This window comes from Taudactylus pleione, unplaced genomic scaffold, assembly GCF_031769625.1.
Source record: "Taudactylus pleione unplaced genomic scaffold, aTauple2 ptg001990l, whole genome shotgun sequence".
Classification (NCBI taxonomy): Eukaryota; Metazoa; Chordata; class Amphibia; order Anura; family Myobatrachidae; genus Taudactylus; species Taudactylus pleione.
The window spans coordinates 797,753-815,000 of record NW_028286386.1 but is presented as its reverse complement, the minus strand read 5'-3'; the positions used below and the strand labels follow the sequence as shown (position 1 = coordinate 815,000).

The window sequence follows — 17,248 nt, the reverse complement described above, 5'->3', positions numbered from 1 at the left end:
TCCAACCTGTAAAAACTGCCCAAATCATGTGATCAATCATCCTGTGTATGGCCAGCATTAGCTAAGCGACAGCAGTTTGCGGCACTAACATGTGGCAGTTCAGCTTCGAACATGGCACAGAGTGGCATTGCAGTGGTAGACAGGATGGCAGTTTAATAAACTATACGACCGCTAGGAATTTTATAAAAACAAAGAATGTTTTCCTTTACTAGGTCAGAGGCCCGAAGGAGTTGGAATGTTTTTGGACTGAGACCGGGAAAGGACGGAATGATTGATTAGTTTTTAATTTACTTAATATAATATTTTGATTCTTAAAAAAAATTATGAGGGAAGATCAATCTAGTATCAAGTTCTTCAGTTCTTAAAATACATCTTTGATCTGGAGGAGGTTTTCTAATTTATTATACATCATGATCTAATAAAAAAATGTGGAGGTGCTGCTAGAACATACTGCAAACAGACGTTTACTAGTTTGTACTAAGGGAGGTTGTTAGGGATAATGGGACCAACAGAGGAAAGCAGCCTGTAGTTCTCCAGCTGAATTAGAACTCCCAGCATCTGTGAGTTTGCTGAGCCTACTGGAAGTTTTGTTAACCACAGGTGGCGTGCTTCAGGTTACCTCAGCCTGCTTTATGCACTGTATGTACCATGTAAATATATTTGTATGTGACCAATATACACAACAAATTTTTGCATTTAACATATTTTCACTTTATTGCACGCATCCTGGCAGGAAGATGCTCTGTGCTGCTGCTCATATTTGCCCACGCCATCAATTTGATGGTTCAGAATTTTCTTTAAAAAAATGAAAGGGGCATGCAGGAGATGCTGTCTGTGGCCATTACAATTTCTGGACATTCATAAATCATAAAATTAAAAATGTCAGGCAGCAATGCCCCAAACAGCATATAATGCAAAGAAAAGAGGTACAAGATGGAATTGTCCTTGGGCCCTCCAACCCACCCTTATGTTGTATATATGAAACAGGACATTCACAGTTTAACAAACCAATCACTTCAGCGACAGGGACTGCCATTTGTGGCTAAAATGATTTGTTTGTTTGGACCCCCCTCAAAGCAAACTGCCAATGTGCAGTGGACATTGGTGGCAATGATCCCATACACAAGCTGGCTTTACAACATAGGTAAGATCAGATGTCGTCATCATCATCCCAATCAGTGAGTATATCCTCTTCTTCACACAATATTAATGCGTCCCCACTGGAATCCACCATTACAGGCGCTTCTGTATTTTTTTTACTTAATTGCTAGTAAAGGTCTTCCTCGTGGAATTTGTAATTAATTTTGATGAACATCATCTTTTCCACATTTTGGGGAAGTAACCTCCTACACCGATCACTGATAAGGTTCCCAGCTGCGCTGAAAATGCTTTGAGTACACACTGGAGGGTGGACAACTTAAGTAAATCAAAGCCAGTTTGTGTAAGGGACTCCAAATTGCCTCTTTTTCCTGCCAGTAGTGAAACGGACTGTGTGACATACCTATTTGGATGCTATCCCTAAAATAATCATTCACCATTCCCTGAATGGTGACCATATCAGACAGTGTCATTGTAGACATGTCATGCATTGCAAGCAGTTCTGTCAGACCCAACCAGATGTCATTAGGTTTTGCTGATTGATCTGCTTCACCACCAGCAGTGGGTTTCTTAGGAAAATGTAGTTTTTTCCTGGCAGTCGCAGAAACTGAAGGAGGACATGCTGCTGTGTCATGTGCCACTTGAGCTGACCATTTTTTCACCACAAGCTATTTGCATCTTTTCAGATTTATGTCCTTTCGGAAAGAAAGACACAAGGTATGACTTAAACCTAGGATCAAGTATGGTCGCCAAAATATAGTGATCTGATTTCAAGAGATTGACGACCCTTGGATCCGGGCGAAGCAAATGAAGGGCTTGATCTACAAGTCCGACATTCTTAGCGGAATCATTCCTTTTCAGCTCCTCCTTCAGTTTCTCCAGCTGCTTTTGCAAAAGTCTGATTAGGGGAATGACCTGACTCAAGCTGGCAGTGTCTGAACTAACTTCACATGTGGCAAGTTCAAAGGGTTTGAGAACCCTGCACAACACGGAAATTATTCTCCACCGCGCTTGACTAAGGTGCATTCCTGCTCCTTTCCCTATGTCATAGGCCGTAGTGTAGCCTTGGATGGCCTTTTGCTGCTTCTCCATCCTCTGAAGCATATAGAGGGTAGAATTCCACCTAGTAACTACCTCTTGCTTCAGCTGATGGCAGGGCAAATTCAACAGTACTTGCTGGTGTGGCATTTCGGTGGACATTAATAAGGTTTTTTTTAATGTCTTTGTACAGATTGGGAATTGCTATTCTAGAGAAGTGGAATCTAGAAGGGATATGGTAGTGGGGACACAGGACCTCAGTTAACTGTCTAAAACCCACTGCATTAATGGCTGATACTGGACACACATCTATTACCAGCATTGCTGTTATGGCGTCAGTAATCCGCTGTGCAACTGGGTGTCTGCTGTCATACATGTTCCCCATTGCAAAGGATTGTTTGACAGTCAATTGTTTGGTTAAACTAAAAGTAGTCTTCCTGGTCCCCTTCTGGGATGAAGATCCACTCGCAGCAGCAACAGGCGTAGCACTCAAGGATCCTCCTGAGGAACCACGGATAGAAGAGTCAGTCATTCTTATGAAATTGGATGCAGGACTACTTCCGATCACAATTGAGGATGTTGATGATGATGCAGGTGTTGGTGGTGGAGATTGCAGATCCAGAGATCTAGGTGACACTGGAATGATTGTTACGTATTTTTTAGCCAAAGTTTCTGAATTTGAAAAACCCTTTTCAATTTGATGAATACACTGCAAGTGACGTAACAGAGAGGAGGTTCCTAGATGGTTAAGGTCCTTACTTCTACTCACTGTTACTTGGCAATGGTTACAGATGGCTTGACAACTGTTGTCCGGATTTGGGTGGAAATAATTCCACACATGAGAAGTGGATTTTTTGGTCCTTTACCCAGGCATGACAACAATGGGCTTTTTCCCACCATGGGCAACAACTATTGCCTGATTTACAGTTTTTACACAAACACCCTCACCATCAACATCCTCATCATCCTTGTTAGCGCCAACTACAGAAATATCCTCCTCATCCTCCTGGTGCAATTCCACAGAAGCATCCTCTATTTCTACGTCAGCATGTTGACTTGTGCTGCTCAACCCCACATTTGCAGAGGGCACACAAATGGTGGAAGGAGGATCCTCTTCAAGTACAGTATTAGAAAGGTCAGGCTCACACATGGCAACCGCGGATACACTTGGACTCTGCTCGGGGATCTGTGACTTTTCTGAGCACACAATTGGTTCATGTGCCTTTAGCGATTTTAATTGTTTTTTGCACTTCTACAGGGAGAAGGGCTTACATCATCATAAGATGCAGAACCACCAGTCATAAATAAAGGCCAGGGCCTTATCCTTTCCTTGGCACTTTGTGTAGTAAATGACATATTGCTAATTTTTTCTATCTCTGCAGCTAACTTAGCTTTTAATTTTTTTCTTTAACACTGTAAAACATTGCTTGCTTGATTTTAGATGCCTTGACTTAAGCCCTGTATGCCCTTAGATGATGTAGATGGTCTAGTATCGTCATAACTGGTGGCACTGGAAGCAGCTCCACCACTAGTATGTGGTTCCTGCAGTCTCAACTGATCGTTCTCTATAACAAACACAAATTTAGTGGGGTACAGCAGACACGTCAATTTACACCAATTTTAAATATTACACTGCAGTATCAATGACCTACAGTGTGACAATATTTTTTACGAAAACACTGCATTTCCACTAACCGTGTCAATATATTTTACAAATACACTGTGTGTTCCACTTAACAGTGTGACAATATTTTTTACGAATGCACCCCTGCAGCCCCTGCCCCTGGATGGACACAGTCAGAAACACCTGGATGGACACTGCAGCCCCTGCCCTAGATGGACACAACAGGCCCTGGATGGACACAGCAGCCCCTGGATGTAAACAGCAGCCACTGACCCTGGATGGACACAGCAACAACAACACCTGGATGGACACAGCAGCCACTGCCCCTGGATGGACACAGCAACAACAACACCTGGATGGACACAGCAGCCACTGCCCCTGGATGGACACTGCAACAACAACACCTGGATGGACACAGCAGCCACTGCCCCATGATAGACACAGAAGCCCCTGCCCTTGACGAACACAGCAGCACCTCTTGGATGAAGCACAGCCCTGACAGCCTGGTACTCGGCAAGCAAATGGCGCCTATCACCGTGGGGGAGGGACTTTTATACAATCCAAAACCCGCAAGAATGATGGCGTTTTGCCTCGCTTTGAGATCCAAGTCAGACGGGAAAACCCGAGCCGGACTGTGATCTCACCTCGGATCTGCAAGTTCGGATGTTTAATCAGAAGCCAATTAACCTTCCAGTATGTTTTTGGGTGTGGCAGGAAATGAGAGCACACAGAGGAGACCAACACAAACACGGAGAGAACATACAAACTCCATACAGATAGTGCTTTGGTCAGGAATTGAACTAATGACCTCAGAGCTGTGATGAAGTAATGCTAACAACTATGCCAACCGTACTACCCTATTGCAGTTGATAAAAAATAAAAAGATAAAAAATTATTATAAAATGTAAAACCACATGGAGTGGTGGCAGAAGGTTAAGTCACAGACCTAGACACAGAATCCAGCGTTGTGGAACTAAACAGAACCTGCTGTTCAGGTAGAACACTGCCTGTATCCTCGCAACTGCGTTCTGTCACTGTGAGCCTATTACAGGAGGGCAGTGCACAACCAGCTAGGCTTCAAAACTGCTGCTCACCAGTCAGTATTCCTGATATCTACAACCATCTTCTTAATTCTGTGAAAGCTGATTCAATAATCTTTCCTCTTTAAGCTGTGAATGTGCAACCTATTTTCCTTTATTCACATATGCCATCATGTTCAGGAGGGACTCCGGTTTAGAATTGAACAGTTAGCAGTATCTGTGATTTCACTAATATTAAAGGAAAAAGTAGGCTATTGGATATTTTCCTGTACGTGCTCGTTCACAGAAGAATTCAAAATCAAGCTCTGAAAACACAAGTAATACAGCCTACGAAGAGCTTTCTAGTGCCGGAGCGCCAAAAAATATGTACATAAATGGACCTGTACACACACATCTTCTGAATTGCATATGTCCAATTACCATGTTGCCTGCAGTAAACACAGGGTCTGATTCTGATGGGGACAGTATTGCACAGCCGCATGGAAGCGGCTGAGGGGGGACTGCGTGCGGTCACGCAGGACCTGTTCTGCACATGCGCAGATCCCCAAGCATTGGACTTGTACGTAAACCATCGGGTTTGCGTACAATTCCAAACCAGGACCGCAACTCTGTATAATATGACTAATTTCTGGTGAGGTCACATTACATACTATAAGTGTTTGATTTTAGATCCCCATGTGTATGTAGCCTTAGGCTGAGAGCAGTGGGGAGCTATAATTTAGGTCCCATTCCTGGACTAGAGCTTTTAGGAGGCCCAATCCTCCCACACATTCATTCACTGCTGCAATAAGTAAGACCTAGAGAAAAGGTAAGTGCAGCTTGCAGTAAGGGGCCCTGTTTATTCCCATGGAATGTGGGAGATGTTAATGCAATTAATTATTATTATTACCAATTATTTATATAGCGCTGTATATTTGGCCAGTCACAATTAGTCCCTGCCCCTGTGGACCGTACAATCTATATTGGAGTGTGGGAGAAAACCAGAGTACCAGGAAGAAACCCACTGAAGCACAGGGAGAACATAAAAACTCCACCTCCACAGTACTGTGAGGCAGTAATGCTAACCACCATGTTTGTTGCAAATCATTTGAGCAATGTTTTTCGTTCTGCATGTATAAAAATACTTGTGACAGGTTGCCGTAAGGTATTCCATAGAAATTTATTGTAAAATGTTGAGTTGTTAGATGAGTGATCAGAAAAAATAAATGAATGCCGAGTAAGGCCCAATAAAATGGAGTTTCCAGATTTGCATTCATGCCATCATAAATACTGTAATAAACTGATCTGCCACCAGGGGGTACCAATGGTTCTGTGTTTATCTGTCCTTCTGTTACTGACTTTTTAACATCTGCAGACAGGCCCACCTTAAGACAAAAACAGTTTACTTATTGATATGTTATTTGCTCTTCCATCATGGCTTTGACATCGTGCTTGTACATGTACCTACCAAATTGTACTGTAATGTGAGGATAGATGTGGAATGCCCAGACTGTGTACAGCAGGTGTCTGTTAGCACAAGCTGTCTTGTTTACTGTGTAAATTGCACTGTAATTGGAAGCAGAGTCTCTAGTACCCCCTCCTCTGTATGTTCTAATCAGTATGTTAGGGGTGGTGGACAGCACTGCAACCGCCTGCCAGATCCTTACTAGGGCTGGAGTAACCTGACCTGGGGCTATATTGGGGCTGACAGGATAAAGGATCAGTGACAGAAGCTTTGCACAGATTGGAGCTGGTAACATCATTCCTCTATCCAGGCAGGTATTTTGGGTCTTTCATAACAAGATTTTTGATCCTTTTGTATCATATATTGCTGGATGTTATACTTGCGTGAATATTCTACTGTCTGTTCTGGTGGTTTAAAGCCCATTGTGAAAGCAGGCAGACCTGTACTTGCTTTTCTGAGAAGGGCAGAGCACATGAGACTCTCTGGAATAGTAACTGCCTCAAACAAGTGTTAATGCTTCTTGTATTGTGTGGCTCACAAATAGAAAAAAATGCTGCTTAGCTCTCTCTGAGCGTCGTGACCTGTAAGAGTTGTAAAGAAAACCCCCAAAAAACTAATGCAATGATGCACTGAACAGTAAGTGATTTATTCAGTCTTTTATAGTATAGCTTAATAGCTGTAACTTTCTTTCCTTATCCTACTGCCCAGCTGCGAAGGAGGTGTATGTGTGAGGAGGGGGTGTAGGTGGGTCAGTGTTTGTTTTAACAGAACTCTGATCAGGTTTGATCCAGCAGAAGTAGTACAAGCAGGACAGCCAATACATCATCTCTATAATCGCATACAATTTCACTGCTACACTGAATTTAGTGTCACAGTCTTCACATTTTGACTTGCAGGCATAGTAGCACCACATTTTGTTAATACATATCTGTGTATGATTGGGAGTGATGTGTGTGAGAGAGAGGAAATGACAACTAGCCTTTCCTGCTCTGTAATATAATCTGCTTTATTCTCTCCCCCTCTTTCCTATACTCCCCTAACTTTCGTGTTCTTCTTTCTTCTGTCCCTCTCTTTCCTTGCAGGTGGAGAACATAGAAAAGTCAGTAAGCACTCCTCCTCGTTGTGTCTGTCTTTATTTGTGTGTAGGCTTTTTTTCTGCTCTGAACCTTTCCCTCACAGTATTTGTCTGCATGTATAACTGAATGTTTGTTATCTCTGATGTGCAATCACATGGAGCCTTTCTGTGCATTTACTCTTCTTCGCTCTCCCAGGGTTGCCAAAACCCCCATAGAGCAGAACGCGTCCAACGCTGTCAACGGACTGACCCAATCCTCTCTCAACGCTTTTCTTTTAGACGATCTGTAAGTCCGTCACTATTCTAGAATATGGAACCTGTGCAGCAGTCTGAAAGCCAGACCTTTTTTTTTTCTTTTTAAAGGTGGCTGTGTTGCTTTGTGAGTAACACTAAATCCCTTTTCATTCCTACCTGTGTCCCCACCCCCCTTTCTATCCCTCCCACTTCTATATTATACCACCTGCCAGGCACTCCCTTAGGATGGATTCTCAACCTGCCTTCCTATCCAATGACTCCAGTAAAAAGCGTCTGATAGAGGACACCGAGGACTGGAAACCTCGCACAGGGACCACACAGTCCCGCTCTTTCCGTATCCTGGCGCAGCTCACTGGCACAGATTTCAGTAAGTGCATGTGTCTGCCTTCTAACCAAGCATCCTCCTTCTAGCTTAGCTGATGCAGATAGCACATTAAGATTATTGAACTGACAATATAGGCATTGTCTTACATTATTTTGATGTCTTATGTGCAACCAACATGGAATTATGCTAAAGCAAAGCAATTTCTAGAAAGCACTTTTATGTCTACTGTGATCAGCTGTTGAGCACTTAGTCTCAGGGTACTTATTGATTGAAACAGATGCTAACAATTTAACTAACCTTATGTTCTATCCGTAATACCACACGTGTGATAAAGCTTGATGACAGGCCTCGCATAATGAGCCACAACGAAGGCTGTCATTTGGACAGCTACAAATGTTGCTTATAATAATAATAGCTTGCGGGTTTATATCCACATGAGAATATTAAGTTTTAAACTTAGAGGGGTATTCAATATGGGTGTTTTTTGCGTTAATATCGCACTTTTTATCGTTTTTGCGTTAATATCACTTGTTTTAGTTTTACACTGTATTCAATATCAAGACTTATCGCAGTTTTGACAAGTCTTTGATAAAAAAACGGTGATAACTTTTCACCATTGAATAGGTGTCGAAAAAAAGTGCAGAATTGGGGTTTAGGGGTGCAGGCTTAAAAAAAATAGCCTGCACCCCTGAGATTGACATTTAAAAAAGAACTGTTTCAAAAAAAGTTTTTAAAAAAAATAGGGACACCCCCAAAAATTAATTGGGGTGCAAAAAAAAAAAATGGGAAAAAAATGTTAAACAATAGGCAAATAGGTTCAGGGCTATTCTGCATGTATGCGGCAGGTGTTCTCTAGAATAGAATTATAGCAGCAGGTGCACAAATGCAGAATTTTAAAAAAACTTACTTTAGGGACACCAAAATATGCTAGTACCCATTTTCATGTACCCCAAATTTGATGGGACCACTTAAAAAAACGAAAAAAATAACCTAAATGCTCTTCTGCATCACTTCTTCAATGTCGGGAAAAAAGCACCTGCTGCAGCTATTTAAATCCCCGACTTTCAATTAAAGGCTAAAACGGGGGTACCCATAGTGATCCCCCATGTTTTTACAACTTTAGGGGGTCTCTTACAATTATTTTAAGGAAAAATTTGTAACTTTACGCAAATCCAACTTCGGAGTTTCCCGTTTTCATTAATTTTATATTGAATACGGGGATAAGCGGGAGCGCGCACCAGACTTAACGCAGAAAAAAATCTCCGATATGAAACGTTAACTTCGGCAGTGAAGTTAACGTTTCATATTGAATACCCCTCTATAGTCTAATCTTGCATGCTCAGGCGTGATTTTGTGCTAGGTAAAATATAAAATAAATAAGCTGCTTTAACATTTATTACTAATAGCGAGCTATAAATTTCCCTCATAATAGCACGTTTTTTGTGTGCTTTGAATCTACATTAGAATATGAACAACTCCTTGCACACTGCTGTATAAGAATTATGGCAATGGGCATTGAACAATTCATGAAAATATTTTCTCAATAAACATAGCTGCTGCAACATTGAAGAAAAGACTAGTCCATACACTTCACATTGTCTAGAATATTATACAGCAGAGTATTTTTTTTGTAAGTTTATTTACCACTTTAAATACATAGGGGAAATGGCATCTGCTCACATTTCTAACACTTTATCTTCTGTACCTTGAACTATTCTCATCTTTCTCCATTCTCTTCCAACTCTCTATCCCTCTCTCTGTTATCACTGATTGCAGTGCAAGACCCTGATGATGAGCGCATGAAAAGTGCGAGGTAAGCATCAGTCACTTGCTGCGGCCTATGAAAGCGAATACTATAGTGTCTATCTTTTCTTAAAGGACCACTTAACCTAAAATACAAGCTGCGTTTTTTTTTTTTTATAAACAAGCTACTAATAACATACATTTCAGAAAGAAAGAATCTCCTTCCAGTGTACTTCAATTGGATTACAGTCAGTCGTACATTATAAAAACAATGCACAATCATATTTTGGGGCCTATTTATCAAAGGTGAAAAGCCCTTTTGCAAACAGAACAGGTGTTCTCGCTGGTGATTGCTCTTGTTGTATCTTTGACATATATACTAGTGACTTTTGCATAGAGGACCCTAGTTTTGGAATATCGTGGCGGTGCTTGTGCTGCCACAATGCCTACCACTTAACAGATGAAATAAATAAAAAAATTCAGTGCAGGTCACATCCTGACCCCTAGAAAATAATATTTATTTTCTGATTGGGGCAGGCTACAAAAGGTAGCGATAATATAACTTTTATATATTTTATATACTGCTTTACTTGTATAGCAGATGAAATAATAGCTAAAATCTTAGTTGAGCAGAGGCCCCTGGTGTGACGAATGTCTCCTTGCTGTAGATGGCTTTCACTGTGGCAGCCGAGTATCGCTCACAGGGGCAAATAATTATAAATCAAATATCTCCTGAACTTTTTACATACATATATATATGAAATGAATTGCTCTTGCAATAAGTTAATTCATCCTGCATATTTCATGGACAAGTAGTGACCTATGTGATCTGTTCTGCTTAAATGTTGATACAAAAAAAAACCTTGTATTTACAGTTTAGCTTATTAAAGGGTAAAATTGTGGCACTTGAACAGGTTATATCATTCTTTATTGAACTGTGTGGTTGCAGGGAACTGTAGCAAAGATCAGCTCTTAAGGTGCCCACACACATACCGATCTCCCCACGATCAGCCGATGTGTACGATTTGTGTACGATTTCCCTTGAAACTCTCCCCGGCAGCTCTGCACACGATCTCGACACGATATGCACACGATTTGGTGTCCAATCTTCAAACGATCTCTCCTGCAGTCAGACTTTTTACAGTGCGTCGTGTCCTAGATTGTCAGATCTGCCCTACTGCACAGCAGATCTGAAGATGCGATGTGCGACCAGCGGGGACGCGCATCGCATCGTGATCGTGAGTGGGGACTCACGATTTCCTCACGATTTGGCCATATTTTACATGATCTGTCATTCCAATGTGCTGGAATCGGCCAGATCGTGTAAAATGTCACTATATGTGTGGGCACCTTTAGGGTAAAAAAAAACTTGCTGCCAATTTAGTGGTCATCGCCAATAGATATTTGCGATGTTGGCTTTGCACTGGGTGAAGGTAAATTTATGTCTGCTCAGTACGGCAGGATTGGGGTGCTGTGTTTTCAGCCAACTTTTGCCATACATTTAGGCTGGTTACACACCTGGGCGACTTGTCCGTCGACCCAGGGATCCTCAGAAGACTGATTAGCCAATACACACCAATCTGCCGCTTTATATGTCTGTGCTAACATCACAACTGGGCGGGCAAATTTGCCTGACCAGTTGAGGTGTCAGTGTCGTCGGGTCGCCTGTACGCACAGCCACATGTGGCGATAGATCTGCAAGATATATTGACATCGGCTGTGCTGCCAGGTCCATGCAATGTCTATTAACAATGTCGTTCACAGACATATCTTCTGCACACACGTACAGGTGCACTATGCAATATGTCGGCTGATTGAGCGACATTTCGCATAGTGTGTAGTCAGCATTAGACTGTTCAAATTGAACACTTTATTCCAATTTGCGTGCTTTTGTATTGACAAGAGATTTCCTTGATTGACAGAAGGCCTGTGTAGATAATTTGATCTCACAATGACTGGATATCAGATCCAGGTTCTATTGAATCTATCAATGTTAGCAGCAGTATTTCCACCAAACGTTTCTCATTTAACAACTCGTAAAATCTCCAAAGTGCTCCTCTAAATGCGCCCTTACTAAAACCGTGCTCACACAATCTGTTACAGTGATGTACATCAATAACGACAGTTTTCTGTTAAATGATAAGTTTCTAGTTAGTATATTATATGTAAAGCTATTCTTTAAATGATAGTTTTATCTAGGATGTATTCATTACAAATTAGGAATGTTCCCTTTTTAAGTGGAACACCAGCACCTGGATCCTATAAATAATGTCTGCAGAGCAGACCACTAAATGCTGCAGTTACGGTTTAACCCCATTTAGAATTCCGGCCTCCTCACATATATAAGGGCTCAGAGCTCTGTATATAAGTAACATACCAATAAACAGCTGGGAACAAACCAAAATAAAGAAAAAAATGGTCCCCTCTGCAATTTAATATTTGTGCAGTCTCTCTCAAAGCACTACCACTGTTATCTCTGTATATTTTGTTCATAAGTAAACGTTTTAATTACTCAAGTGTAATACATCTTATTTAATGTGTTATAGGCACTACTCATCAATTTTTAGCAAACAGGCATATATTAAACCAATAACTTATGAGCAGAATTAAACAGGCTGACTTAAGAGCTGGCTTGTTTAAAATATAGCTGGATAACAACTGTATAATTCTGTTTTTAATATAACCTAGATTCTTAAAATTTAATGGAGCAGCGAGGCAGATAGTAATTTTATGTGGAATCCCCTGCGTTTCCAAGCTCCTGTTTTAGTAATAAAATGCTCTGTCACTGAGACCAGAACCGGCTATTGAGCTTTACCTCTTCTCCTGACCGTTGGTGCACCTTACTCTCTTTGAACTTGTATAGGTTACAGCCTTGTCACATTTACTAGTGGATACTGCAAGTGGCAAATACTAGAGCTTTGGAAATTTCCATCTTTTGACCTCCTCACTTTAGGAAATGCAGTAGATGGATGTGGCAGGCTGCAGCTTCTGAAGTGCACTTTTCTCATGCCCTCCACGGGCTCATTAAAATATGGCCATTGATGATCATTTTCAAAGCATGCTGAATAGCTCTGAACTTGCTTTTATCTGCTATACTTCTTGTCTACTTTTTTCCTCTTTACTTTCTTATATTTTCTTATTCTGTCTTTTTCGTGTTATCTATCCCATTCCTTCCCTCTTCCCATGACACAGAGAAAAGTTCATCACTGAGCTGCAGAGCCCCCGATACACCCGCTTGCGTGACTGGCACCATGAGAGATCGGCCTGCTCCCTAAATGTGAAGCCTTGAGCAGATAAAAGAGGGGCAGGACCAGGTGGGGAAGAATATTCGGAAAAGGACAGGGAAGCTGATGCGCTTATATCATATTACGTCATAAATATTCTTTGTCACGTTAACCACAATCTTATATCATCATCACTGATATTGTGTTATCCACAACCTTGTTTCAGCATTTGTAAATACATCATACTTCTCCCTCTTGTCTATCATTATCCCTATCTTTACAATGACTCTTATTTAATTATTTTTAAATATATATTTTTTTCTGTACTCCTCATACAACATGTAATATAGCTTTTAACAAATCCTATTCCTCCTTACCAACTTTGTGAACAGAACTCACATCTTTTGTGATTTTTGTCCATACGTTTCAGGTTTTTTTTCCCAAGTGTACTAAAATAGAATCCAATTGAACAATGGTAAAGAGCAGCAAATATCACTACCTTACTGATAATGCTGTACACTTCCATTTCATGTACACAGATTGCCAACTACTGTAAGCGCTGTATGATCACCGCAAATCCTCTGTCTGTCATGTAATTTATTTCTGTATTTCCTGTCCTTGCTCTGTAGCATTCTGATTCTGTGGGAAGCATTGTCCTATGAATACACAAGGAAGTGGAGCTAGATCCGGTATACCGCACTGCCACTCTCCATACGGAGCTATACTGTGACACAAACTACCTTCCAGCTATTCTCTGCCTTAGTGTGGAACATAGTGTGTATGTATAGAGGGTTGTTCATAGTAGCTGCAATATTATCTGGTGTGATCAGGGGTTTGCCTTTATGTGGATGAAAGATGGTGAAGCATAGACACAATAAATATATTTGATGTATTTGTTTTTTTGTTGCAGTGTTTTATCTATTTTGTTTTTATACAGTGTGTTTGTTTATACCAAATACCGGGACTTCATTCAACACTTATAAATTATTTGCTAGGGTTACTTTTAATTGGTACAATATAATCTTTTTGATAAAATCACATACGATTTTTAAGCATGTACAGCAGGTAAGATTATTTATTTTAAACTGTTATTTTTGGGTAAATACTGTATGTGCCAAGTTTTCTGTACAGCACAAAATTTGTATGCCTATTTATCTACAGAACTGGCAAATATATTGAATCATCCAAGGTGGAAATGGATTTAGAACTAGCAATAAGTTTAGTAAAGAGACTGCTTAAGTTCTGATCCTATAGGGAGAGATTCAGTTGTAAGCGATGGCTACGAAGTGCCACTGGAACCGGCGGACGCAGGTGCACAGGAATGTGTGCGGTGTTGTGGAACTGTACAGTCATGGCACATCTCAAAAAATCTTAATCTCCCCCATGGTCTCTCTTTGAATGCAACCACAGCCAAGAATTGCACTTCTATTATTTGATTTATATAGCACCAACAGAAATTGTGCAACCAAATATTTATTTTTTTATTTGTACATCAGTGCTAGTCCCAGTGGAGTTTGCCATTCTAATTAGTATAAAGACTATGGTTCCCACACAGGAAGAGAGCATTAATAGCCAATAAGCAACTGTTGCCCATGATAACTAATCCAATAGATCATCTAACTATGCTGTATACACCCAACCCTCCCAAATTCAGTAGGACAGTCCCAGTAGCTGGGGAATTAGGAGGTATGTTCATTCACTGCTACCACTCAGTGGCCTGGCCATGAGCCCTGTACCCATCAGCTTAGCTCCAGTGTTTGGATGTGTGATTGCTAAAATCGTCTATGATTTTCTTGTCGTCATCTTTGTGAATGTGTCACATTGACGATTTAAGTTCTATGAAATTGTTAACATGTTAAAATTTAAAAGTTACATTTCATCTGTTCCCTTAAGGTTAGAAAAATGATTTTGGTGCCTGAGGGTCTGAAAGTGTTAGTAATGCTGCCAGCGTATACACTTCTATCTCTCTCTATTATCGCTCCTTTCAAGCACATTGTCTCACAGTGAAAGAGGAATATGACGTATGCCCAATTTGCAGTGCTCCTGTGACTAAGCTTTTCTCTGTTGGAGCACAGAACTGTGAGTCAGTTAGACGGAAGCACATCTGACTTCTAATCTCACTTCATCATACCAGCATTGTGTGCACATATTGAATGTCATTGCAAAGAGTGATGGCCCCGTGCAGAGGTGCATGTGAGAGTATAGAACTTGCAGTAGCAGCATTTTATGCAGTTTGTCCAGATATGGCCCTATGCATGGTAAGTATTCCCACTTTCTAGTGTGTTTTCTGTTAGGTTACAGGTGACTTTTATGGGAGGAGTATGTTGGTGCGTCCATAAGCTGGTAGCAGGTTTATGAGTGGATGATGACTGCCTCCTCTTTTCTTCGGGCATATACTGTACGTGTGCACTATTTTAGGTTGCACTTAAGTCAAGGTGCAAACGTAAAATCCACAGGCACATTATTTGCTCATATACAAAAGTTGCATTTTTACATCCAACTCGTAAATGAGACCCATAGCCCTCCCTATATATAGTATGTACAGTAAATATAGAATAAGTTTTTTACCAAAATATCTCCCTATGTTGCACCAAATACTGATGAGCAATACTTCTGCGCTTGAGAGTGTGACAGTCAATGTAATCAAGGAAACCCTACTTTATCTCTCTCCAAGGCTTGGTACATCTCCTCCCAAAGTACTAAAGGACCCTGTTTCCGGCGACGATAAAACACACTCTGGGCATTGAAATATTACAAATATTCTCTGGTTATCTGTTAAGCTGTTCGTTTTTGACTCTGGCCCTGATTCAGAGCCGGACGCTATCTAGACATTGTTAACCTTTTTACTGTCTGTCTATTGACTGGAATCCAATGCGACCGACTAGCTGAGAATTGGTTGTTTGGCCTGAGTACTGCATAATATGTACCTAGCATGAGATTCCTGTGTTGGACAGAGGGCCTGATTCAGAGCCGGACGCTCTGACCAGAGCGCTCGCTCTGAATCAGGGCCCTCCTCCCTAAAAATGGAGCGGCCTCTTGGACGCTCGCATAGCTGTGGGTTACCACCCACAGCTCATGCGAGCGTCCATGATGATGGTCGCGATGGTCAAGACCATCGCGACCATCAGGCTTGCGACGAGACCCTGCGGTAGGGTCTCGCTGCCGCAAGCCCTGGAGTGCTTTTGGCTCTATCAGAGGGAACGAAGAGTCCATGGGAACGCCTCCGTCTGGGCAGCCACGCCCCCGGCACGCCCACCAAAGGGGGCGTGCTGTTAATCACCATCGACAGCACACCCCCTGTGGTGCGAGACCCATAATGACGGCTTGGCCGTCGTTATCCGGGTCTCGGGCATGCACACGACGGAGCCGCCTCCGTCGTGCGCATGCACACTTGGGCAACATCGACCCGCCCGCTTGCGAGCGGGTCTGAATCAGGCCCTCTATTTCCTGCTTCTGTCAATTGTTTGCCTAGTAGCACTCATCTCATGGCAGTACGTAAAGCAGTGCCAGATTAACACCAGGGCAGCCAGCTATAGCTCAGAGGCCCCCCACACATAGCTACATCACCAGTGGGGGTTTCCGTGTGGTATAATGTGAACTGTAGCCACTACATTGTGTTTAACACAGTTGTGGTGCTGGGAGTATTTACATTTACTTTTTAATAAAAATCCGCATATCATATTGACAATTTTATTAGTAGGACTAGTAGCGGCAGCCTCCCTAACGCAAGAGGGTAGGAGCCGCTGCTAGTCCAGCCGGCCGGGTCCCAGCGCCTGCGCAATGAGTCTGGCAGGCGCCAGTACTGGCGCAAGCGCATAACACTGGCTTCTGGGGACTGCATTAGCCCTAGAAGTCGTGCTCTCTGCAAATCGCAGCCTGGACTGGCAGTCCCAGGGGGAGAAAACACCTTTCCCTGGGGCTGCCTGTCTTGTATGTATGACTGGCAGGTAGCCTTTACAATAGGAAGCCACTGCCAGTCATAGTATAGCCAATGCAGTCACAGACTGCAACTGGCTCACTGAAGTGGCAGATTTTACTGGGGAGCCCCTAGGTAAAATCAATCACACAACTCAGCTGCCCCAGCGCCCCCAAACATTGATTCGGACCTGACTTAATGACCCATATGCTGTTATTGAGGCTGATAATTGGGGATTTTCCCTTTACACCCATTTTGTGTCTAGAACAGTGGTTCTCAAACTTGGTCCTCTGGACCCCACACAATTCATGTTTTCCAGGTCACCCAGCAGGTGCACAGGTATGTTCATTACTAAAGGTGAATACACACACAACGATATTTTGAACGATTATCATTAGCGATATCATTTATCGTTCAATCGTTGAAAAAAAATTGTTCACTTTCTGAGTGAAAACGATGAATGATT

The 17,248-nt window shown here is 41.9% G+C and overlaps 1 protein-coding gene and 1 long non-coding RNA gene across 5 annotated transcripts in view; both read left to right on the top strand.

Annotated features, from left to right (window-relative positions):
- The window catches only part of PDLIM7 (PDZ and LIM domain 7), a 122,241-nt gene that overhangs the window by 65,072 nt on the left and 39,921 nt on the right, over positions 1-17,248 (top strand). The gene's annotated exons all lie outside the window — the stretch shown is intronic.
- Positions 6,237-7,576, top strand: LOC148435801 (uncharacterized). The gene is made up of 3 exons (XR_015876519.1): positions 6,237-6,554; positions 7,327-7,343; positions 7,516-7,576. It is a non-coding gene; the product is annotated as an uncharacterized LOC148435801 (long non-coding RNA).